Raw genomic sequence first — 26,236 nt, 5'->3', positions numbered from 1 at the left:
TACTATTCACATTTTCATCTAACTCAAGTAATATTTGTTCATTTCTCACCAAGCATATTTCTCCTCTGTTTTAACACCATCATAAAATAATTCCTGCTCACAAAGTTTTACACCTTTATGCTAAATTTAGTAAAGAGATTATCTTTTTCCCCCTAAATATGCTCTTTTCCATTTCTCTCCAGCTAGTTCATTCTATTTTTTTTTCATAAATCTTTAAAATTTATTTCCTGGGGGGAGGTGAGGCAGAGAGGGAAGAAGAGAGAATCCCAAGCAGGGTCTGTACCAACACAGAGCCCCAACACAGGGCTCGAATTCACAAACCATGAGATCATGACCTGAGCCAAAATCAAGAATCAGATGCTTAACTGACTGAGCCACCCAGGCACCACCTCCAGTTAATGCATTTTAAATAAATTTTTGTCTTCTGCATTTAAAATAAGAAATAATTCTATTTTTCCTCAGTGCTGTTTTCTATATTTCTTTTTTCATTGATACTTGTTTTTCTGGAAAGATCTGATGACTTCACAAACCTGAAAATCTTTATCACCTTTGTTCAACAAATCTGTTTGAAAAACAGTGAAACTATAAACTCCTAGGACAACGTATAGACAAAATAAGCCCAAATTCAAGGTCCATAGTTAGGATCTTGTAACTTTATTCCTTTTACTTTAACATTTCTCCAACCCTGTCTCCCTCATCTCAGGAAAAAGTTATCCCTCCATAGATTTCTTTACTTAAAGTAATATAGGTCAGGTTTTAATCTAATTTTACTAGAATTCCTAATATTAAAATATACTTATGATACTGTCTGACAAATGCCTTTCATCAAACCACAAGTAGCTCCTGCTTTTATGTACCCACAGCACTTTTTAATGTAAACCATATATAATGTTATAGTGCAGTCATTGTCTATTGAAGTGTGAGATCCTTGAAGACAGGGACCATCCCATATTAATTCCTAAATGCCTCATTCCTGGCACAGTACCTGACACATAATATGTGGCCTAATGTTTAATGAATAAATATGTGAACAAATGGATGTGCAAACGCTACTGTTAGACCTAATGGCCATTCAGGCCAAAGTGCTTTAGAAAAATTATGCTTAAAATGTCATATTTATTTCCTTGATTCTCTCTCTTTCTGGTAGTTTTCAATTTGTTTAATCACACATAAAGCCAAGCAAGTTAAAGTTAATTTTAAAGGGCATGAGACAATATATCATATGATTAAAAAAATCAGTATGCAATATGTTAAATATATCTTTTTCAAGAAATGTTGTCAGTAATACTTCTTATAAGGTACTTATATTTGCATAAAATTAAATTACATTCTTTTCCATCATATTATCTTTGTGACTTTTTATGCTTCTGAAAGTAATGCTGTTCGTGGTAGAAGACTTGGAAATACCAAAAAGCATAAAGAAGAAAAAAAGTCATTCATAATTCTGTAGTCTAGAAATACTACTGTTAATTTGGGTGTATTTCCTGCATATGTTTTGATACATGAGATCATAATTCATGTACAGCTTTGTATGCTGGTCTATTTTTTTTTTCTCTTTTAATATTTATTTCTGAGAGAGAGACAGAGAAAGAGACAGAGACAGAGACAGAGCCCCGAGCAGGGGAGAGGCAGAGAGAGAGGGAGACACAGAATCTGAAGCAGGATCCAGGCTCTGAGCTGTCAGCATAGAGCCCGATGCAGAGCTCAAACCCATGAACCATGAGATCGTGACCTGAGCGAAGTCGGATGCTCAACTGATCCAGGAGTCCCATGGTCTATTTTTTTTCTTTCATTTAACATGAGTATATTCTTTCTCATTAAACATTTCTAGAAATATCTTTAAAAAAATTTTTTTTTCAACGTTTATTTATTTTTGGGACAGAGAGAGACAGAGCATGAACGGGGGAGGGGCAGAGAGAGAGGGAGACACAGAATCGGAAACAGGCTCCAGGCTCTGAGCCATCAGCCCAGAGCCTGACGCAGGGATCGAACTCACGGACCGCGAGATCGTGACCTGGCTGAAGTCGGAGGCTCAACCGACTGTGCCACCCAGGCGCCCCCCTAGAAATATCTTTAATGGCCACATCTGTTCTCTGAAAACCATATTTTTGCCTGCCCTTCTGTATATTAGACCTTTAGGTAATGTCCAAAATTTTAAGATTATATATATTTCTGCAAAAAATATCACTATAATAAAATAGCTATCAGGTAAATAACTCTAAATGTTCAACCCTATACCAAGTTGTTAATTACATTATTTAATTTAATCTTCATGATTTTCTGTAAGACAGATATAGTTATCCACATTTACAGTTGAGGAAATAGGTTCAGTGAGAAGAAAGAAATAACTTACCCTAAGTCACACAATCATTAGGAAGTAGAGGAGATATGTGAGCCCAAACATGTCTGGTGCTCCAGCTTCTCTCTGACTAGGAAAACTACAGCCTTGATTGAACCTTTACAACTAAATCCAAGAAGACAAATTATTGAGGCAAAGGGACCAACTTTCTAAAATGTTTTGAGCACATTTGAGAGTGTGTCTACCTCCTAATTGGCACTGAGAGTCATCAAGATTTAAGCCTTTGCCATTTTTAGAGATGAATATTTTAACTCCTATTTTTCTTCTCCTATTATTCTTTTCTTTGATTACTAGTGAAGTTAACTACAAATTGGTTAACTAGTTTCATAGCCATTTTTACTCCTGTTGGACAATTTCCTGTTCCTATGATTGTTTTTTTTTAAGTTTATTTATTTATTTTGAGAGAGAGAGAGAGAGAGCATAACCATGGGAGGAGCAGAAAGAGGAGGAGAGAGAGAATCCCAAGTAGACTCCCTGCCATCAGCACAGAGCCAGACTCACTCACAGCTTGATCCCACAAACCTCAAGGTCATGACCTAAGCTGATACCAAGAGTCAGACATTCAACCCACTGAGCCACCCAGGCAATTCTGTGTTCATTTTCTTTTTCCATTAGGGCCTTTGTGTTTTTCATACTGATTTGTGTAACTTCTACATACTATGAATATAATATTTGTGGTGGTTTCCTAGTTTAGACAATGTTGTTTCAATTTTTTTGACATAAAATTTCACTTTTTGGTCCATTTTAGTAGATGAATTTTTTAGAGCAGTTTCAGATTCACAGAAAAATTGAGCAGAAAATACAAATGTCCCATATTCCTTCTGCTCCCACACATGCATAGCCTCCTTCTTATCAACATGCCCCAGAAGAATGGTACACTTGTACAAAGGATGCACCTACATTGACATCATTATTACTCAAATACTATAGTTGATATTAGGGCTCTCTTGATGGTGTACTTTCTAAGGGTTTGGACAAATGCATGATGACATATATCCTCCATTACAGTATCTTAACATTTATATTTTTAAAAGTCAATTCTATTAGACTTAAATTTATTTGTCTTTTGTACTTTGTAAAGGTTTCTTTGTGGTTTTTTTACAGTTAACTTTATTTTTTTAGTTTCAAGTTTTTAATTAAATTCCATTTATTAACATATAGTATAATATTAGTTTCAGTCATAGAATTTAATGATTCATCAGTTACAATATAACACCCAGGTTTCTTTAAGTATTAAATGAACATTTCTTTTAAAGTATTATATGAATTTTCTTTACAAGCATTTTGTTTTACTTTATATAGGTAGGTAATCATAACAACTTATTTCAGACATATAAAAAACATATGGAATGATATAAATACACAGAGCTATAATACAGCTTAAAAAATAAAATATACCAAGCCTGTGTAACCCTCCCAAATAACATTCCCCTTCCTTCTCTCTAGAGGTTTCGCAACTCTAATTTTGGCTTTACCATTCCCAAGAATCTTCCGTCATATATTTTGTTATAAATTTTATACCATGTTGCATTTATACAATTTTTGCATATATGGCATTGCTTTGCATACATAAAATTGTTTTGTATATGCTATTTTTTTCACAAATACTACCCTACTTATGAATTCTCTAAATTTGCTTCTTTCATTTAATAATATATTTTGAGATTTACCTATGTTGATACAAATAATCAATAACTCATTTCCTATTGAGTTAGCCAATTTAAAAATTAAGTGAAGATAACGAATCCTGGTGTTTTATCTTGTGTCCTTCCAAAAATAGACTCTGAGATGAGGTTTCAAGTATAAGTAGTTTATCTGTAGGATACAAAGGACTTTGGCAGAGGGGGGAAACAAGACAGGGAAGAGAAGACAGTGGACCAAGAGTGTGTTCTATAAATTGGTGCTGCCACTATGGAAAACAGTATAGAGATTCCTCAATAAATTAAAATGATCCATCAATCCCTTCTGGGTATATATCTGATGGAAATGAAATCACTGTCTCAAAGAGATGTCTGCACTCCCATGTTCATCACAACATTCATTCAATAGCCATAGTGTGGAAACAGCCTACGTGTCAAATGACGAATGGATAAAAAATGTGGTATATGTATAATAAATACTATTCAGCCATAAAAAAAGAAGGAAATGTGGAAATCCTGCCATTTGTGACAACATGGATGAACCTAAAGGACATTATACTGATTGAAGTAAAACAGAGAAAGACAAGTAATCTATGATCTCATTTATATGTGGGATCTAAAAAAAAAAACTAAACTCATAGAAACAGAGAATAGATTGGTTTGCCAGGGGTGAGGGGGTGGGGAAAATGGGCAAAGGTGGTCAAAAGGTACAAATTTCCAATTAGAAGATAATAAGTTCTGGGAATCTAATGTGCAGCATGTTGACAATAGTTAATAGTGTATTATATACTTGAAAATTGCTAAGATAGTAGATCTTAAAAGTTCTCCCCATACACACAATAAAAGGTAGCTATACAATGTGATAGATATGTTAACTAATCTTTTGTGGTAATCATTTTGCAATATATTCCTATATCAAATCATCATGTTGTACACCTTAAACTTGTACAATATTATTGTCAATTATATCTCAATAAAAATGTGGAAATAAAAGAATGCATATGACGCCAGCTACAACCAGTGGGTAGCAGTGGGTAGATGACTCGAGCATAATCTTGCAGATGATAGTATAAAACACATGCCTCAAATTATACATATTCATCAACTCCCATCAGTCATTATTTGAGGGCTGTCCCTGGGGTATGTTAATTCCCCAGCATTTCTTTCTTTTTTATTTTGTAATTTTTTTTTAATTTACATCCAAGTTGTTGGCATATAGTGCAACAATGATTTCAGAAGTACATTTCTTAATGCCCCTTACCCATTTAGCCCATCTCCCCTCCCACAAACCCTCTAGTAACCCTCTGTTTGTTCTCCATGTTTAAGAGTCTCTTATGTTTTGTCCCCCTCCCTGTTTTTATATTATTTTTGCTTCCCTTTCCTTGTGTTCATCTGTTCTCTGTCTTAAAGTCCTATGAGTGAAGTTACATGATATTTGTCTTCCTCTGTTAATTTCACTTAGCATAATACCCTCCAGTTCCATCCACATAGTTGCAAATGGCAAGATTTCATTCTTTTTGAATGCTGAATAATACTCCATTGTGTGTGTGTGTGTGTGTGTGTGTGTGTGTGTGTGTGTGTGTGTGTGTGTGTATACCACATCTTCTTTATCCATTCATCCATCAATGGACATTTGGACTATTTCCATACTTTGGCTATTGTTGATAGTGCTGCCATAAACATTGGGGGCATGTGCCCGTTTGAAACAGCACACCTGTATCCTTGGATAAATACCTAGTAGTGCAGTTGCTGGGTCATAGGGTATTTCTATTTTTAATTTTTTGAGGAACCTCCATATTGTTTTACAGAGTGGCTGCACCAGTTTGCATTCCCACCAGCAGTGCAAAAGAGATCCTCTTTCTCCACATCCTCACCAACATCTGTTGTTGCCTGGGTTGTTAATGTTAACCATTCTGACAGGTGTGAGGTAGTATCTCATTGTGGTTTTGATTTGTATTTCTCTGATGATGAATGATGTTGAGCATTTTTTCATGTGTGAGCTGGCCATCTGGATGTCTTCTTTGGAGAAGTATCTAGTCATGTCTTTTGCCCATTTCTTCATAAGATTATTTGTTTTTTGGGTGTTGAGTTTGATCAGTTCTTCATAGATTTTGGATACTAACCCTTTATCTGATATGTTGTTTGCAAATATCTTCTCCCATTCCGTCGGTTGCGTTTTAGTTTTGCTGATTGTTTCCTTCGCTGTGCAGAAGCTTTTTATTTTGATGATGTCCCAGTAGTTCATTCTTGCTTTTGTTTCCCTTGCCTTGGGTGACATGTTGAGTAAGAAGTTGCTGTGGCCAAGGTCAAAGAGGTTTTTGCCTGCTTTCTCCTTGAGGATTTTGATGGCTTCCTGTCTTACATTGAGGTCTTTCAACCATTTTGAGTTGATTTTTGTGTATGGTGTAAGAAAGTGGTCCAGGTTCATTCTTCTGCATGTTGTTGTCCAGATTTCCCAACACCACTTGCTGAAGAGACTGTTTTTATCCCATTGGATATTCTTTCCTGCTTTGTCAAAGATTAGTTGGCCATATGTTTGTAGGTCCATTTCTGGGTTCTCTATTCTGTTCCATTGATCTGAGTGTCTGCTCTTGTGCCAGTACCATATTGTCTTGATGATTACAGCTTTGTAGTATAGCTTAAAGTCTGGGATTGTGATGCCTCCTGCTTTGGTTTTCTTTTTCAAGATTGCTTTGACTATTCGGGGTCTTTTCTGGTTCCCTACAAATTTTAGGATGGTTTGTTCTAGGTCTGTGAATAATGCTGGTGTTATTTTGATGGGGATTGCATTGAATATGTAGATTGCTTTGGGTAGTATTGACATTTTAACAATATTTGTTCATCCTATCCAGGAGCATGGAATATTTTTCCATTTTTTTGTGTCTTCTTTAACTTCTTTCATAAGATTTCTATAGTTTTCAGTGTATAGATTTTCACCTCTTTGGTTAGATTTATTCCTAAGTATTTTATGGATTTTGGTGCAATTGTAAATGGAATCAATTCCTTGATTTCTCTTTCTGTTGCCTCACTGTTGGTGCATTGATTTTATATCCTGCAATTTTGCCGAATTCATGAATCAGTTCTAGAAGTTTTTTGGTGGAATCTTTTGGGTTTTCCATAGAGAGTATCATGTCATCTGCAAAGAGTGAAAATTTGACCTCCTCCTGGCCAATTTGCATGCCTTTTATTTCTTTATGTTGTCTGATGGCTGAGGCTAAGACTTCCAATACTATGTTGAATAACAGTGATGAGACTTGTCTTGTTCCTGACTTTAGAGGGAAAGCTCTAAGTTTTTCCCCATTGAGGAGGATATTAGTGTTGGGTCTTTAATATATGGCTTTTATGATCTTGAGGTATGATCCTTCTATCCCTACTTTCTTGAGGGGTTTTATCAGGAAAGGATGCTGTATTTTGTCAAATGCTTTCTCTGCATCTGTTGAGAGGATCATATGGTTCTTGTCCTTTCTTTTATTGGTGTGATGAATCACATTAATTGTTTCGTGGACGTTGCACCAGCCCTGCATCCCAGGTGTAAATCCCACTTGGTCGTGGTGAATAATTTTTTTAATGTATTGTTGCATCCAGTTGACTAATATCTTGTTGAGAGTTTTTGCATCCATGTTCATCAGGGAAATTGGTCTGTAGTTCTCCTTTTTAGTGGGGTCTCTGGTTTGGGAATCAAGGTAATGCTGGCTTCATAGAAAGAGTTTGGAAGTTTTCCTTCCATTTCTATTTTTGGGAACAGCTTCAAGAGAATAGGTGTTAACTCTTCCTTAAATGTTTGCTAGAATTCCCCTGGAAAACATTCTTGCCCTGGACTCTTGTTTTTTGGCAGTTTTTGATTACTAATTCGATTTCCTTACTGGTTATAGGTCTTGCTCAAATTTTCTATTTCTTCATGTTTCCATTTTGGCAGTGTATATGTTTCTAGAAATTTTTCAATTTCTTCCAGATTGCCCATTTTATTGGCGTATAATTGCTCATAGTATTTTCTTATTGTTGTTTGTATTTCTGCTGTGTTGGTTGTGATCTCTCCTCTTTCATTCTTGATTCTATTATTTGGATCCTTTTCTTTTTCTTTTTATCAAACTGGGTGGTGGTGTATCAATTTTGTTAATTCTTTCAAAGAACCAGCTTCTGGTTTCATTGATCTGTTCTACTGGGTTTTTTTGGTTTTTATAGCATTAATCTTTATTATTATCTGTCTTCTGCTGGTTTGGCGTTTTATTTGCTATTCTTTTTCCAGACCTTTAAGGTGTAGGTTAGGTTGTATATCTAAGACCTTTCTTCCTTCTTTAGGAAGGCCTGGATTGCTATATACTTTCCTCTTATGACCGCCTTTGCTGCGTCCCAGAGGTTTGGTGCTGTTGTGTTTTCATTTGCATTGACTTCCATGTACTTTTTAATTTCCTCTTTATCTTCTTGGTTAGCCCATTCATTCTTTAGTAGGATGTTCTTTAGTCTCCAAGTACTTGTTACCTTTCCAAATTTTTTCTTGTGGTTGATTTTGAGTTTCATAATGTTGTGGTCTAAAAATGTGCACAGTATGATCTTGATCTTTTTGTACTTGTTGAGGGCTGATTTGTGTCCCAGTATGTTTTCTATTCTGGAGAACGTTCCATGTACACTGGAGACGAATGTATATTCCACTGCTTTAGGATGAAATGTTCTGAATATATCTGTTAAGTCCATCTGGTCCAGTGTGTCATTCAAAGCCATTGTTTCCTTGTTGATTTTTTGATTAGATGATCTGTCCGTTGCTATAAGTGGAGTGTTGAAGTCCCCTACTATTATGGTATTATTATCAATGAGTTTCTTTATGTTTGTGATTAATTGATTTATATATTTGGGTGCTCTCACATTTGGAGCATAAATGTTTATAATTGTTAGGTCTTCTTGGTGGATAGACCCCTTAATTATGATATAATGTCCTTCTTCATGTCTTGTTACAGTCTTTATTTTAAAGTCTATATTGTCGAATATAAGTATGGCTACTCCGGCTTTCTTTTGTCGACCATTAGCATGATAGATGGTTCTGATCCCCCTACTTTCAATCTGAAGGTGTCTTTAGTGGGTCTAAAGTGAGTCTCTTGTAAATAGCATATGGATGGATATTGTTTTCTTCTCCATTCTGTTACCCTATGCCTTTTGATTGAATCATTTAGTCCATTGATGTTGAAGGTGAGTACTGAAAGATATGAATTTATTGCCATTATGTTGTTTATAGAGTTGGAGTTTCTGGTCCTTTCTCTGGTATTCCCTGGTCCTTTCTAGTCTTTGCTGTTTTTGGTATTTATTTATTTATTTATTTATTTATTTATTTATTTTGTTATTTTTTCATCTTTTCTCCCCTCAGAGAGTCCCCCTTAAAATTTCTTGTAGGGCTGGTTTAGTGCTCATGAACTCCTTTAATTTTTGTTTGTCTGGGAAACTGTTAATCTCTCTTATTTTGAATGATAGTCTTGCTGGATAAAGAATTCTTGGCTGCATATTTTTCTGATCCAGCACATTGAATATATCCTGCCACTCCTTTCTGGCCTGCCAAGTTTCTGTAGATAGGTCTTGCTGCAAACCTGATCTGTCTTCCCTTGTAGGTTAAGGACTTTATTCCCTTGCTGTTTTCATGATTATTTCCTTGCCTGAGTATTTTGTGAATTTGACTATGATATGCCTTGTTGATGGTCGGTTTTTGTTGAATCTAATGGGAGTCCTCTGGGCTTCCTGGATTTTGATGTCTGTGTCTTTGCCCAGGTTAGGAAAGTTTTCTGCTATGATTTGCTCACATAATGTTTCTACCCCTTTTTCTCTCTCTTCATCTTCTGGAACCCCTATGATTCTAATGTTCCTTTTTGATGAGTCACTGATTCTTAAATCATGCTTTTTGCCTTAGTCTCCCTATTTTTTCTGCTTCATTGTTTTCCTTAAGTTTGTCCTCTATGTCACTGATTCTCTGTTCTGCCTCATCCATCTTTGCCGCCATGGCATCCATTTGAGATTGCAGGTCAGTTATAGCATTTTATTTCATCCTGCAGAAAGAGATTTCTTTTACTTCTTTTACTCTTTTATCTCTGCAGAAAGAGATTCTAATCTGTTTTCAACCCCAGCTAGTATTCTTACTATTGTGATTCTAAATTCTGGTTCAGACAACTTGCTTTTATCTGTGTTGGTTAAGTCCCTGGCTGTCATTTCTTCTCTTTTGGGGTGAATTCCTTCATTTCGTCATATTGAAGGGAGAAAAGGAATTAATGAGTTTAAAAAATTTAAATTAAAAAATTAAAAACAACACACACACACACACACACACACACACATAAAACAAATAAATGATGCTAGATCCTAGGTGTGTTTTGGTCTGGGTGTTGAAAGGGGCTTGATAGATTAGAGAAAGAAACGGAAAGGAAAAAAAAAAGGAAATCGTTTGAAAATTTGAAAAATGAATACACTGTAATAGAATAAAATGAAGTGATGGAAGTTTAATAGAATTTGGAAAAATTACACAAAAGTAAAAAATATAGTAGAAAAAAGGCATGATAAATATTTTTAATAAAAATTGAAAATAAAAATATATGTTTTCCTGCATTCAAGAAAAAGAAAAAAAAACAAAAAAGAGGAAAAAAAGAAAATTGAATAGATGGACCAGTGAACAGCCTGAAATACATTTGAAATTACTTTGTTTTCCCCTAGAAGTCAAACTATGAAGCACTTTATAGTCTGTAAACTAAGTAAGCGGAGAGATTTGTGTTCCTGAAGAGCGGTTGGCTCAGTTGGGCAGGGCCTAATGTAATGGCTCCATTCTCCACTAGATGGTGCTGCCTACCTTACTGGTGTGGATTGTTGTGACACTTGTAGGTGTGTATGTGCATGTGTGGGAGGGGTGAAAATGGCGGCACCCAGCTACCCAGTCTCTAGTATCAGAACTCTGTTCTCCCCAATCAGCACCTGTCTTGTCTTCAGCTTCCGTCCACTCCCTCCACCTCCCTCCTGAGTTCTATCTCAGATGTGGCTGTGTTTCCCGACCCCTTATCTCTGAGGGACTGTGGCTTTGACCCTTTCTGCCCTCTGAAGGAGGGTCTCACCAGGCAATGGCTGGATGCCAGCTGCAGCCAGGAATGCTCGCAGGACCACGCTGCTGCTGCTGCCCAGAGATTGCGGCCAGGTGCTGGCCCACCCCAGAAAAAGTTCATGCGATTGTGTAGCAGCAGCATTTCAAGGATTATGGAAAATCACAACACACATTTGGCACCAGGCTTCACCCCCAACGACCTTGTGCCAGTACCAGAGAATGTTGTTCTCCCAGGCCCACTGGGATCTTTTCCTGTTTGGGGCCACACAGACTCTACTGGATGTCCTCCCAACAGGGGAACAGCCTCTTCCCCTGTGGCCAGAGGAATCCTAGACTCCACTGTGCTCCTGGGGATTCGCCCTTCTCACCAGACACTGCCAGGTATCAAGCTGCAGAGTTTCAGACTCTGCATTCCCCCTGTTTATAGAGTCTTAATGGAATTTAAACCCTCTCCTTTCTCCTTTCTCCCTTTTTAGTTCAGTCCCTACTCCTGTTTTCACTTTTCACTTTATCTCTAGCTGCTTTTGGAGGGGGGGTGCTTTTCCCGTACTCTCCCCCTCCCTCTGTCCTCTCTCCACAAGCAAAAACAGCTCACTCCCTGCCCTCTGTGGCTTCTCTCTCCCCCAGTTCACCTCTCCACATCGTGTACCTGCTGAGTTCTGTGGTTCAGGTTGTGCAGATTGTTGTGTTAATCCTAAAATCAGTTTTCTAGGTATGCAGCATGGTTTAGTGTTGATCTGGCTGTATTTCATGGACACGAGACACAAAAAACCTTCCATGCTGTTCAGTTCCCCAGCATTTCTGACCTGAAGCACACACTTGGAAAGAAATGCCTTTTGTATCCCAGAAAAAGTCCAGACAAAGAAATACAGAGGTCACCCACTGAAATTCACCTGAATACACCAAAATGGTACAATACAAGGAATGTAAGGAAGACAACAGTAGCATCCACTATAACCAGGAAGGGCACAGTGAAATTATACCTCTATTCCTTGCTAAGAATGATGTAATTTGCTACAATTATTTTAAAAAGACAGCTAACTATATATCAAGAGCCTTAGAAATGTTGGTACTAAGTGCAACTCCATAAAAATAATTATATTCATCACAGTATTATTTATAATGTTGAGAAATAAGAAATAATTTAAGGGGCACCTGGGTGGCTCAGTGGGTTAAGCGTCCAACTTCCACTCAGGTGCCATATGTGAGTTTGTGCTGACAGCTCAGAGCCTGGAGCCTGCTTCAGATTCTGTGTTTCCCTCTCTTTCTGCCCCTTCCCCGCTTGTGCTCTGTCTCTCTCACTCTCTCAAAAATAAATAAACATTAAAAAAAGAAATAATTTAAATGTCCAACAATATAAGACTTGTTAGGAAAGTTATTTATGTCTGATAGATGAAATGTTGCCATTAAAGCTGAAAATTATAGATTATATAGCTATATGAGAAAATGTTTTTGAGGGAGGAAGAAAGCAAGAAAAAGAAAGATGAGATGGAATATTTAAAAATGATAGTAACATTATTGTCCTAGGGGTTGGGCTTATGTAGTTATATCTTTTTAATGCTGAAAATAACATGTTTTTAAAGCAACATAAGCATTGCTTTTAAATATTATCCAAAAATTTTAATATCTGCTTTCTATATATATCTTCTGAGGTTCTATATACAATCTCATCTTTCCAAAACAAAAATCTCATGAAATAGTTGAGTTTAGTATTAATGTATTTATTTTACAGATGAGGAAATTAAATCCCAGAAATGGTCAGATGGCTGGAAAGTGATGGAACTGTGATTAGATTATATTTCTTGACTCCTGGCCTAGTTCTCTTTATGACAGTGGTAGATGTCTGTTATTTCCATGTCTTTTTATTTTCAAGAATCTCCTCATCTTCTCATCATCAAGAGTGCATAGTAGACCTAAGCCTGACTAGTGAGAGCCAGTGACTCTAGTCACTGATAAAGAACTGGTCATGTGACCGAGTTAGGACAATCAAAGATAGCCCAGGACTTTTGATGGCTTCTTCCACCAAGGGTACTAAACTGCTAGAAAATTGAGAAGCCTGGAGTTTCCCATGCTCATTTTTCTCAGCTCATAAGAGAGTCTGCCTAAGAGTGGAGGAAAATAGAGCTAGAAATGGAAAGAAACCAATTTCTTATGACATTGTTAAAGCACTCCACTATTTGATTTGAATCTGGCCATGTCTCAGGCCAAAGTCTACCCTTGGCCTTTTCAGGTTTGTGAACTAATAAATACTTGTTTTTCCTTTGAATTAAGATAATTAGATTGAGGTTGCTGTCATCATCACTAAAAATATCCTGGCTAATGTGGAAGTTAGTTGTTGTCACTGATAAATATTAAAAATGTTGTGTTGGCCAAGCCAAGGTAGACTGCAGGGTAATGAATGTTCTCTAGCTAGAATGCAATCCATCTGTGCTATGAAGTAGCAAAGCAGATAATTAAACTGCTACCTGTCATATCTTTGGACTCAGGTTATGTGTCTACTAAGGTTAGAACTTGAGGGAATTTGGTAAAAACATGTCAGGATCCTGGAATATTATAGCCAGTTCTCAATACTTTAATCTTGACTGTTTAAAAGTGAAGAAGGAGGAGGAGGAGGAGGAGGAGAAAACACAATCTTGTTCTATGGCTCATATAACAACCCAGGACAGCTGAGATTCAAGTAGCTCTGTGCATGAAAAACTGAAAAAGTCAAATGTTTCACCCCAAGAAAAAGTTACTGCATGGAAAGCCAAGGAGTCTGACAACAACATTGTAGATAAGAAGAGGATCTACAAGAAGCTACAAAATGATTTCCCAGGCCCATCCAAGAACCTCAACTGCTACTCCCTGCCTGAAGAAGGTGTTAGGTAGGAAGTTTTCAGGTGAAAATGACAGAAACACCAGTCCAATTATCTTAATTAAAAGATAGTGGAAAGTGTTTTCCCAGTCATACCACCTAGAGATATGAAGAGAATTAATTATGACTTCCAATCCTAACCAGTTGTTCTTTACCATTATAAACCTTTAAGCTAAGAGTTGGAACGTGAGTAGAGCATTGCAGCCTACTGCTAAGAAATAGAAACTACAGACTCAGATTTCTCTTGAAATTATGACTCAACATGATCTCAGTTTCCAGTTACTAGTCTACAGCATTGACCAAATGCAAATTAACTGGATGCCTACCAAGGTTTTAATGTTTCCCTTTTAGAAAAACCCCAAACCTGGCAAGCAAATGCTCGTAAGTACTTAACCCATAAACATTCCCTCAACCACCAAAACTTCACCAATAGGAAGTGTGTTGCTAACATATGGCAGCCATCAAAAACAGATCTCAAATGTACCCAGAAGAAAATAACTGTCAAGTAAAATCCACTGTAATGCAGATTCCTGACCAAAGGACCCACTGTCCTGGGCAGTAAGAATTTGCAATCCTTAATGAGTAGAACAATTGTTTATTTACTTTTTCCCTCTTCTCATTTTCAAATGAGAATTTTTTTGAATTCATCCTTTATTTACTCCACCATCGTCTATTACATTTGCTGTAGGTGGTTAAACAAATATATCATCAGTCATATACTGCTGGATAATAAGAAGCTATGTCTGAGACTAACAGTTACAAAGCAAAGATCTTGATCTAGAGTAATAAGATAACTTTACAACACTCATTTGACTCTTTAGACAGGAGGTGACTACAGTATTTGTTGTGCATAAAATAGTTGTTTTTTGTTACATGGGAGCAATGTATGTATAAAAATAAATGTTGGAGTCTATGAATTAAAAGAAAGTGTACGTGTTTGCGGGAAAACTGCTATCATGGAGATGTATTGATTTTACCCATCAAGCATCCTTGGCAACAGAATCCCTCTTTTTCTTATTGACCCTTCTATTTTCAATGCATGATATTTCGATGGGCTGCCCCAGATCTAGGAGTATGCTCTGACCTTATCATTCACAATCAGAATAAACAATTACTGCTTAAGAGATGGCACATGACCCAAGTCAGGTCAGCTAAATTAGGCTGAAGATTTTTGCTAAAAAGTATTGGGAAAAGAGTACTCTTTTTCCACTGGTGTTGGCAAGTTGGTCGAATATAAGCCTGGAACTACCAATGCTCATCTTTGGCACCAATTAGAGAGCTTTGAGGGTGAAACCACCCAAGTAAAATCCACGATGTGCAGGTGCAGAGAGAGAGGGAGACTTTTGATAACATTTTGTGAGCACCTAAATTTGGCCATGCCCAAAGCCCATATATACAACCTGCATTTCTCAGTTATTTGAGCCATTAAATTCCATTTTCTCCTTCAGTAAGTTCAAGATGTATTTCTGAAAGTATGAAATCACCTAGGTTATGTATAGTCTTACCATTCTCTTCAATAATCAAACTGTTAATTTCTAAATCTTTCTGATATTTAATATTTGTTAAATTTCTCAAGAAAGAAAACTTGCACAGGAAAACTTCCTAATTCTTTAAAACTCACTTACTTGTCTTAAGATTATGAAGATTTGAAGAAATTCAGAGCTTGGATGTCATGTGTGGTTCAGCCATAGAAGCAGAGTCACTATGAGTGCTGCAGGATAAGGAATATATTGTAGAAAGTAAACCTCACACAGTTGTGGGAAGAGCTAGGGAATCGACAGTAGGAGAACCTAAGAAGGAGTCTCTAGTGAGTTCTCCTGAAGCACCTGTAAAACTGTCCATAATTTCAAGGAATTCTGAGAAGACCAGCATATCTAGCCACCAAAGTGGGACTATGGCGGGGGCGGTGGGGGGGTAGGTCTATGAAATGTGTCTGTCAAAGTACAGCCATGCATCTGGTGATAAGCCTGGAACTGATCTTAATCAGGAGGACAAAGAGTTGGGAAGAAAAGTTCCTCTCTGTCACTTTAACTGACCTCAGAAATCTCCAGAAAATAAAGGTTGCTGTTTCACACTTGTGCCTTCCAAATCTGATGCAAGTTCTCTTTTGGTCAACTTTAATTTGTAATCTTACAGCAAAGAGAATTCTGGGAAATGTGGTTCTTAGCTTAATCAAGTTGACACAGCACAATCTTTTCTCTCCTAGTCAACCTGTCATCAGTGCATACCTCTTTTAACCATATTCCATATAAAGTAAAAGAAAAACCATGCTTCTGCCTAACATCGTGCAACTATCTCTTGCTTACTGAAAATACACTATTCCTCTCCCCAAAGAAGTATATGTAAGATACCACCTTAGAGTGATTTCTTCTCCACACTCCCTTTTTGATGTCCTGCAACTAAACACTGAGACATCAGTTTAACCACTATCTTCTTTAGGAAAAGGAAATAAGAAAGGAAAATGATCAGTTAGTATAGATAAAACTAAATTCATGGCAAAATAAGGAAGAAATACTCATAACTATAATACTCCTTATTTCACTAACTGATCATATAATAATAGCTGATATTATCACCTTCTTCACTAGCCATTCCATAATCTCTTTTCTCTCAGTAAGCATCTCAGTTGCTGGTAGTTTCTTTTGAGTCAGATTATCAAAACTTTAATTTTGAAATAGTCTGTATGTACATTTACCTGTTCTGCCTCTACTGATTAGTTATAATTTTTCATTAAATTTTATCATAGGCCATAAAAATACTATGAGACACCTCAAAGAATCCCAAAATGAAGTAACCCAATTTTCTCTTAACAGTCAGAATCAATCACTCCAATAGTATAGTAATCCCCCCTTTTGCCAATTGGTTAGGTGGCCCGAGGAACCCACAGTGGCCAATTAGTCTCAACAGTCAGTTTAGTGAAACCATTGCTACGTCCCCTAGGGAAAGTATCCCTCCCTTGTGAACTAAGATCTCCAAACCAGAAAAGTCAAAAGGTACAGAAATAAGAAGAAAAATGTTCATAGACATTCCTATTTCTGTCCCTTGAATCTTAGCATGGGAAAAATACTACTGTATTTTGGACTCAGATTCAAATAATATACCTAGTCCTGGAAGACATGACTTCAGTCCACAAAGTTGCTATCCAGCTGGCACCACAGCTGAATTTTCATACAGTTACTCAACAGTTCAATCAGGCCAGCTGCTCCAGGGTGATAGGTAGCATGCTTAGTTCAGTGAATTCTATGAACACAAGCCCATTGCCACACTTCATTTGTTGTCAAATAAGTCCATTAGTCAGGGGTAATGCCGTGTGGAATTCTATGATGTCAAATAAGGCATTCCATAAGTCCAAGGGTGATGGTTTTGGCAGAAGCATTACAGATAGGAAAGGCAAATCCATATCCAGAGAAGTATCTATTCCAATGAAAATAAAACAGCATGATGGAAGTAGTTCAATATGATCATCCTGCCAGCAGGTGCCTGGCAAGACTACCAGACGAATGGTGCCATACCAGTGTATCAGATTTTGTTTGTTGGCAGGTTAGGCATTTGACAGCAGCTATGGCCAAATTAGCCTTGTGTTGCTGAGTCCATCCAAAACCTCCATTCTTGTTTCTGTGGCCACCTTCTATGTTTATTTGGAGAGGACAGCAGTAGCTGGGGATAGATCCTCACCAACATCCACAGAATAGCAACTTTTTACGTGATTATTAGACTGGTGTCACTCTTTGTTGACCATTGATATAGATCAAAAATATTTTCTTATGTGTAGACACAGAGACGTCTATCTACATATCTCTTCCCTAGACTATCTTCTAACCAATTTTCTGATTATGCTCCTTCCAAGTCTCTGACTGTTCTTCCAAATGTTAAGAATTGCATATGGATCAGGGTAGATGCATGTCTTCAGCCATCTCTTCTTCTAGGAAGAAATGAACAACCATATGCACTGCTCTGAGTTCTGTCCATTGGAGGGATTTTCCTCACCACTGCTCTTTAGGGCTATCGCTGAGTGGAGCTGTAGCCCTGCAGCTTTCCTCTTTAGAGTCATGCTAGCGTATTGTGCAGAACCACATGTAAACCAAACTGCAAATTTTGTTCTTCCTTAGTAGGTTGGTCTTAGGGAGCTCCCTATCAGGTCATACGTAAGGTTGAAATGGAGGAAACAACATAGAAGAAATAGGGGCCATGGGCACCTGTGATGTTTGCTCTGCACTAACTTTTGCCTTCAAGACCTGCTTGATCCTGATCATGTGTATACAACTTTCATTTGATGATGAAGTGCTGCTATACATGCCCAATATTTTAGAGTGTTGCCAAATACCTGGTTCATGATAGGCAGCTCAGATGATTTGGTAACTTAGTGGTCCAGGATCAAGCTTTCATTTACTTATGACTTGCCCAGTAATAAGCCAGAAGCTGCTTTTCAAAAAGGAGGAGATTTTTTTTTTACAGAGAATGCAAAGCTTTGCTCCAAAATTGTTAAAGCTCTGTGCTATGACGAACTTGTAGGGACTGCCAAAGGTTCCAAATAGTATTTCTACATATCTCTGACCCTTCAAGAGCCATAAGAACTGTTCAGTTATACGTCCCAAGTTATGGAGCAGCTTGTATGGCAGGCTAGATCCGATACAGAGACCTCTCTTTTTCTGGTTCTATTCAAAACTGGCAGGGGCACCTGGGTGGTTCAGTTGGTTGAGTGTCCAACTTCGGCTCAGGTCATGATCTCACAGTTTGTGAGTTTGAGCCCCACGTGAGGCTCTGTGCTGATAGCGCTAAGCCTGGAACCCACTTCGAGTTCTGTGTCTCCCTCTCTATCTGCCCCTCCCCTGTTTACTCTCAGTCTCTCTCTCTCTCTCTCTCTCTCTCTCTCAAGTATAAATAAACATTAAAAAAAAACTGGCAGCCTTTGGAGATATTTGGTAAATAAGTTGGAATAACATATATTGCCTCCAAAAATCCAAAGAAGCCTACAGGGGTTTGTCTCTTTCTTAGTGTTAGAGGAGGCAGGTGCAATAACTTGCCCTTCATCTTCAAAGGGATACATCAACATGCTCCAGACCACTAGATCTCTAGATATTTCACAACGGGGGCAAGTCTCTGAACTTTTGTGTGGTATTTCTATATTATACACGGTCTTACTTTCCAAGGTGGTGAGTTTTTCTCTTGTATGTTGTGATAAGATTAGCCTTCTGAAAAGTATCATTACAAATAAGGGAGAGCTAAGTGATAGTGAACAGGATCTTCAAACCAGCCATAAGTAATGTTCTGAAAGAAAGCAGAACGCTAAGATAAGAAGAAATGGAACCAAAGGCTAAAATCCTAATGGCAATTTGAAAGGAAAAGAGGGCCTGCAGGGTAGGAAACCACAAAATTAGGGTATGAAATTACTCCTCTCCTACCATCAAAAAGAGAACGCACATTCAGGAGGTGTTCTGCAGGTCCTTTATCTTCTTCTTTATATTTTTTCCTTGTTTTAAGCATTTGGTATCTCTTTCACGCCCAACCTAATGCTGAGTTTTATCAATTATCCCTGCCATAATCTATCAGTTTCCAATGCCTCCTTGCTGCCTATAATATAAAAAGCAAAAACCTCCTAACCAAAGGCTCCTTCAAATATGACTGCATCTATCCTTCCAGCCTCAGCTATTCTTAAGCCATGCTGCATTCCTCACGTCTTCTAAAATACATTGTATGTTTACACAACTACCAGTCTTTGCATGTACTGGTCCCTCTCCTGGAAATGGCCTCTCTCCTCCTCTTCTCCTGGATTGTTCAATTCAACCTCCAGATTTAACTCAAATATAATTTCTTCTTTGATTTCCCTTATTTCCCTGATTCCCTGAAACAAGTGGATCAGTCTCATCCCCGGGTTCCCCACAGCATTTGGATCATAATTGTTAGTGTGCTCACCACAAAAGATTGCTGTTTTTCTCTCTATAGGCCTATATCCACGAATAGAACAAAGAAGGAGCATATAAACATTTGCTCAACAAATGAAACAGATGGGTTTATTACTTTCTGGTTTGCCCAGATCCTACACTATAGAGCTCCATCTCTTCACCTACAATTTGCTGTTGATTTTATTTTAAATCTTTAAGACGAAATTTATTTTTCCAAAACAGCTATGTAAGCAATTACCTAAAATCATTAACAGAATGTTCCTTTGAAATGATTTGTGTAGAGGTCATTTAGAAGTCTAGTACTTACCGTCTAATTTGTAGATATTTTTGGTGGTCCACCTTTGCATGAGTCTCTATGTAAGAAAGAGAATTAAACAGTTAATTAAAAAGTTGATCTTTTTATAGTTCAATCTGCATTATGTACTTATCTCAACCAGAATGGTGGACAGAGCCCTTTATTAAAGTCTTTATTCTATAACATACTGTGTGACTGCTCTACTGCTCAGCTACCTTTCCACTGTAAAAAGAAGATAATTCTTGCCCATCTTACAGATTTCTTGAAAACAAAAGTTTGTTAAGTGAGTACAAATGTTAGTCAAATGCAAGCATTATGAGTATTTTAATGCCTAACAAACATATCAGTACATTTAGTGAGTACCCATGATTTGTGCATTCTATAATTTATTTAACATTATATCTTTACCAACCTGCACATGCCTGCACAAAATATAAACCTAATTAACAAATATTTAAATATCTGCATTTCAAAGAAGATCACTGAAACAGTACCTGGAAAATTCAGAAATCTTTACTTCACAGTTGGAATTAATAATTTTTTCTGTCATTTTGAGGTTAATTTTTGAGAAAGAAACAAACAATTTGTAGTCATACTAATTTAGTGTAGTGGTCCTTGTGTCTAGTTCAAATTCCAGCCCAGGGAGATCCCAACATAGTGGTATAGAGTTTTAAATTGGTAAATGTAAGGAATCCTTGAAATGCTAACTTCTGCACTTTTTTGGAGAACCACAGATTGTCAGTCATCTCTGTTGATCTAGAAATGCAAATGTCCGTCAAAATACTGAAACATACCAATGATTTGTTTTACCTAAATTAGAAGTGTTACTTTGCTCCAACTAAATTAGGAGCACCTGTATCACTTTGAGCTAATCTTGTGAGTTGCGAAGAGCACCGTGCTCAAACTGGTCTGACAGCTGCTTTGAAATAGCAGGTTAGCACAGCTGTAATTGTGGCATTAGCAGTGGAAATAGGGCTACACATCAGGGAAGAATCGTCCTATCATTTACTATTTTTCCCTCTCCTGAAATTTCACCTTGATTTTGCTTTATATTCATTCTCTATGGAAGAAATTGTAAATTAGATACCTTACAATTCAACACATTGATTCATTCCTCTAAGCTTATTGAGTTTTTACCATGTGACAAAATGGTAATATGCTAGGTCTGGTAACAGAAAGAAAGATAAAGAGTTCACTGTAAACTCAGGGCACACACCTGTGAACAGCTTGTGCCCTAAGGGAACAAGAGGTAAAAACAACAAATCTCAAGAGGGAGAAAAGATCAGGGAAGGCTCTTCAGATGGCATTGAACAATCTTGCAAGATGACTATGTTGCTGAGTTAAGGTATTTTTAAAGTAAGGGGACTGCACACCCTTAAGGCCCAGGAATATTAATCTGCTTTGTGAATTGTGAAAATTCTAGTAATTTAGTATTCTTGGTGGGGGGGAGGGGTTATTTCGAGATGGGGAGCAGAGCACAGGGCAGTCAGGATAGCCAGAGGATATGCATAGATGGTCAAGGGCAGATAAAAAAGAGCACGTATACCATGCTATTACACTGTAGGTGATAGACAGGCTCTTATGGGCTTGAATTGCAGGTTCACAGTGACCTTAGCAGTCAGGACTGAATCAGAGTAATTTGAACAGAGATGGTTTAATATAAAGAATTACTAACTATAACAGCAGGTTGGGATACCCAGAAATTAGCTAGTAAGAAGTAAAAAGGACTGTAGAAAATATAGGAATAGCAGATATAAGAAGCAGCCAGTACCTCTTAGGGTGAGATAGAGCCCAAGGACAAGCCTACCTCTGCTCCCAAAGGCTACAATCCAGACCTTGTTGGAGAGGGCACGGAAGTTGCTCGCTGAATACAGAGAGGATGCTGTGATGCTGCACTGGTGGAACTTGCTGGAAATACAACCTCTAGGGTGCCAGTGAAACCTGTTCATAGGGAGATGACTCACTGGAAGCCTCCATCATAAAACTGCCTGAGGGTGGAAATGCTGAAGAAGCTGCCAGCCGTTGGGTTCTCCTGCCCAACATGAACGGCAAAGTTGGGCACTGGAGAGGCTGCCTGGAATGGAAAAGTCTGGTGCTGCAAAAGCCACACATGCTGCAGGAGCCAGACAAAAGGAACACTCTGGAACCAGGAAGGAAAGCCCCTTCCTCCTAGAATGTCTCTCCAGCACCCTCTAGTGACAAAGCTGACATTATGCTGTCTGCAAAGAAAATCTGTAATTGGCCCATCTCCATTTTCACAGAGAGGGTGAAAAGGGTGAATTTAGAGTGAGAGACGGCACAGAACCAACATGATTTGTATGGAGAATGCACAAAAGGCTTAGCAACTGGTGCCACCTCTAGTCTGACAGGGAAGGCAGAGGCTAAAAATGGAAGATTGGTGGAACACTGCTTAAGTAGTTGAAAGAGCGGACCTACGCCGGCCGACTCCATCTTGTTCTGTGTCCTCCACCTTGAGTGACTATGTCCCCGACATGGCCCCTTTCCGGGAAAATCGCAGAAACCTCAGACCACGCCTCCTCCCCTTGAGTAACCTCGGGCTCACCCGTTCAAACTTCCCATCAAAACACCCCGGCGACCTGCGTAACAGGACTCCGACCCTTCCCCAGCCAGTCAGCCGAGGCCACGACCCTTCCCCAGCCAATCGGCTGAGGCCACAGCCATTACCTCACCAACTGCCCCTAGACCCCTATAAAACCTTTGTGCTTTTGAAACTCGATCTCTCTCTGGTATCTCACCGCTGCATTGGTGCAGGTAGGGGATTGAGCTTGAGCTAGCTCGAATAAAGGCTCTTTTGCTTTTGTATCAGACTCGGCTCCCTGGTGGTCTTTGGGGATCACGAATTCTGGGCATAACAGTAGTCAGATCTCCAGATCCCTTACGTCACCCTCTGCAGCAGGGTGTCTGTCCTCCTTCAACCTAGCAGAAAGAGTTCTGTTCTTTGAAGACAAACACAAGGTCTTTGGGCTGGGAGAAACCAGGCACAGTGTGAAAATTAGGTGAATAAGTGAATACAGACATATTGAATGCCGAATGCTGAATGTGGAGACCACTGTGTTTTGCCTTCCTGGCTTCCAGAGGCTGGCTCAATGTTAACAATTTTTAGTTCCCCACCCTTCAAATGAGAAGATAAGATTAATAGGTCATCTGAGGAAGCATCTGTCATGAAGGATAGACACAAAAATAATAACTGGAACAAAGACCTTAAAAGAAGAAGAAAGTTCAAATATTCTCAAAGAAGTCAGAGAATAATTGCAAGATCTCTTGCAATAAATAGGAACATTTGGGAAACAAAAAAGAGAACATAATAAACAGTATGTGATGGCAGAGATGAAAAACCCAATGGTAGTGATGAAATATAATGTCAAGGAAGTGATCCAGAAATTAGAGTACAAAGACAAAGAGATGGGAAATGACAGGAAAGAAGAGAAAATAAGAAGATGGTTTAGGAGACAAAATATTTGAGTCATGGATTTTTCAAAAAGAGAAACCAGGTAAAACAGTAGTCAGAGAATCACCAATAAAATAATTAAAAAGTTTTTTTCTCAGGGTGCCTGAGAAATTTTTTTCTCAGTCTGTTGAGCATCATACTTTGGCTCAGGTCATGATGTCAAGGTTCATGTGTTCAGGCCCCACATCAGGCTCTGCGCCGTCAGCGCAGAGCAGACTTGGAATCCTCCGCCCCCCCTTTCACACTATCCTTCCTCCACTTGCACTCTCTCACTCTCAAAAATAAACATTTTTTAAAAATTTCTCAGCACTAAAGACATGAGTGTCCATATGAAAGTGCCCACTGACAGGAGAAAGAAAGAAAAGAAAGAAAGAAAGAAAGAAAGAGAGAGAGAGAGAGAGAGAGAGAGAGAGAAAGAAAGAGAAAGAAAAGGAAAGAAAGAAAGAAAGAAAGAAAGAAAGAAAGAAAGAAAGAAGGAAAGAAAGAAAGAAGAAAGAAAGGAAGAAAACTAAATCTGACTAAGGCCCATAAGTGAAATTTCAGGATAACGAGATAAGTTTTAAGAGAGATAAAAAGACCAGTAAGTATGCCATGCAAAAGTGAGGAATAATACTGTTCTCTAAAAGAGAGTAGAGCAGCACTTTCAAAATTAAGAAAAAATAATTATTTCAGTATAGAAATTGATGCCAAGCCTATTTGTGTTATAGTAAAATATATTTTCACATATGCAAATTCTTAAAAATCATATTTCCCATGCCATGCAGCCTTTCTCAGGAAATAATTAGAAGATGTGCTCCAGGGGCGCCTGGGTGGCGCAGTCGGTTAAGCGTCCGACTTCAGCCAGGTCACGATCTCACGGTCCATGAGTTCGAGCCCCGCGTCGGTCTCTGGGCTGATGGCTCAGAGCCTGGAGCCTGTTTCCGATTCTGTGTCTCCCTCTCTCTCTGCCCCTCCCCCGTTCATGCTCTGTCTCTCTCTGTCCCAAAAATAAATAAACGTTGAAAAAAAAAAAATTAAAAAAAAAAAAAAAGAAGATGTGCTCCAATAAAACAACGGAGTAAAAAAGATGAAAAGAAGAGATAAAGAAAACAGGACACTCAAATCAGAAGAAAGTGAAGGAAATTCTCAGCATTGCAAGGAAGAGAAGTTTCTGGACAATTGCTTTGCAGTATCCCTAAAAAGCACTGAGTTCAATAAAAAAAGAATGGAGTTCTTCAGATGGATGACTCCTTAAAAAAAAAAAAAAAAAAAAAAAACTGGAACTGATGAACTACCTAAGAATGATCTTAGGGAAAATGGTACTAAAATGCTATTGTGAATAGTTAGCAAAATGTTCAAATGAAATTAATCTAATGAAAAATCAAGGCTATTATTCTCAAGGAAAATAAAAGCATAAAAGAAAATGTAACTTTAATAAATTCCTAAAATGCTCAACTATAAATATTGATGTAATCATAATAATGACAGTGATTAATTAAATCGAAACAAAGCTTTTAATGTAACTTTATTGTGGGAGGTGGGGAAGGAAAGCAGAGGAGACAAAATTATAGGGAAGGATTAATTTTTTTCTGCCCTTCAACGTCCTTCTAGCTGGACTAAGAATCAAATTGACGTATGACAGATTGATGGGAGAAAATCAAATTTAGCTCTGTATGTATGGAAACCCACATAGACATGAAATTCCGAAGACAGTCAGGCAAAATGAGGTATATATGTCATCCTGAACTAAGGAGAATGGGGTAGTGGCCTGGGACTTCAAAGGGAAGGAAGGCATCGCAGGACCATGAGAAGAAGAGCAGGTGTTTGATTAGGTTTTGTCCTACCATACAGATGGGTCACTCAGATAAAACTTATCTCTGATAATAACCCGTATTCTGGAAAAGACTCCCAATTTAGAGTCTTCTATATAGTTAGGGGAGCAGCAAATGTCTCTCTTGAGCCCTCAGGGTCTCAATTGCCTTAGGCTGAAAATAGTCCAGAGTCCAAAGTGGTATATTTTGGTTTGGCCTGCACTTGACCCCTACAGAAGTTTCAGGGAGTTAAATCCTTAATGACCATATTGTCAATTGACCATGTTGTCAATAGATAACATCGAAAATTGAGGGGCATGTGAGTGGCAAAGTGGTTAAGCATGGGACTTAGGCTCAGGTCATGATCTCCCAGTTCGTGAGCTCAAGCCCCACATCTGGCTCTGTGCTGACAGCTCAGAGCCTGGAACCTGCTTCAAATTCTGTGTCTCCCTCTCTCTGTGCCACTTGCACTCTCTCTCTCTCTCAGAAATAAACATTAAAAAAAAATTTAAAACATCTAAAATTGAATAATCAAAATATTAAAGTATATGCATATTATTTAGAAATATAGATATGTATGAAGAAGAAATCTCTAAAGGAGTAAAAAATGATTGCCTCTGAGGAAAGGAATTGGAGAAGAATTTGACAGAAAATTATTAATTTTGTTACATATATTTGACTAATAAACTGTTATAACATTACTTTTTCAAAAATAAAATTAGCCTAAAAAGGAAAAAAGAATATATTAGTTAAAAATATTTTCATATTCACTCTTACTGAACAAATACATGCTAAGAATTTACTGTGTGCCCAGGTCAATATTCTACACTGGGGATAACATTGGAATAAGACAGAACTCCCAA

At 37.9% G+C, this 26,236-nt stretch overlaps 1 protein-coding gene across 2 annotated transcripts in view; it reads right to left on the bottom strand.

The window, feature by feature from the left end:
• PKIB (cAMP-dependent protein kinase inhibitor beta) overlaps window positions 1-26,236 on the bottom strand; it is a 182,850-nt gene that overhangs the window by 134,804 nt on the left and 21,810 nt on the right. For both annotated transcript variants that reach the window (XM_086707714.1, XM_086707716.1), the window contains one exon: window positions 20,127-20,172. The gene's annotated coding sequence lies outside the window, so the exon portion shown is untranslated. Of the gene's footprint in view, window positions 1-20,126; window positions 20,173-26,236 lie in introns of those variants that run through there.

Source organism: Puma concolor, chromosome B2, assembly GCF_028749965.1.
Source record: "Puma concolor isolate L17-30 chromosome B2, mPumCon1.1.hap2, whole genome shotgun sequence".
Lineage (NCBI taxonomy): Eukaryota > Metazoa > Chordata > Mammalia > Carnivora > Felidae > Puma > Puma concolor.
Note: the sequence above shows the minus strand (reverse complement) of the source record. Positions and strands in the feature narration are given on the sequence as shown.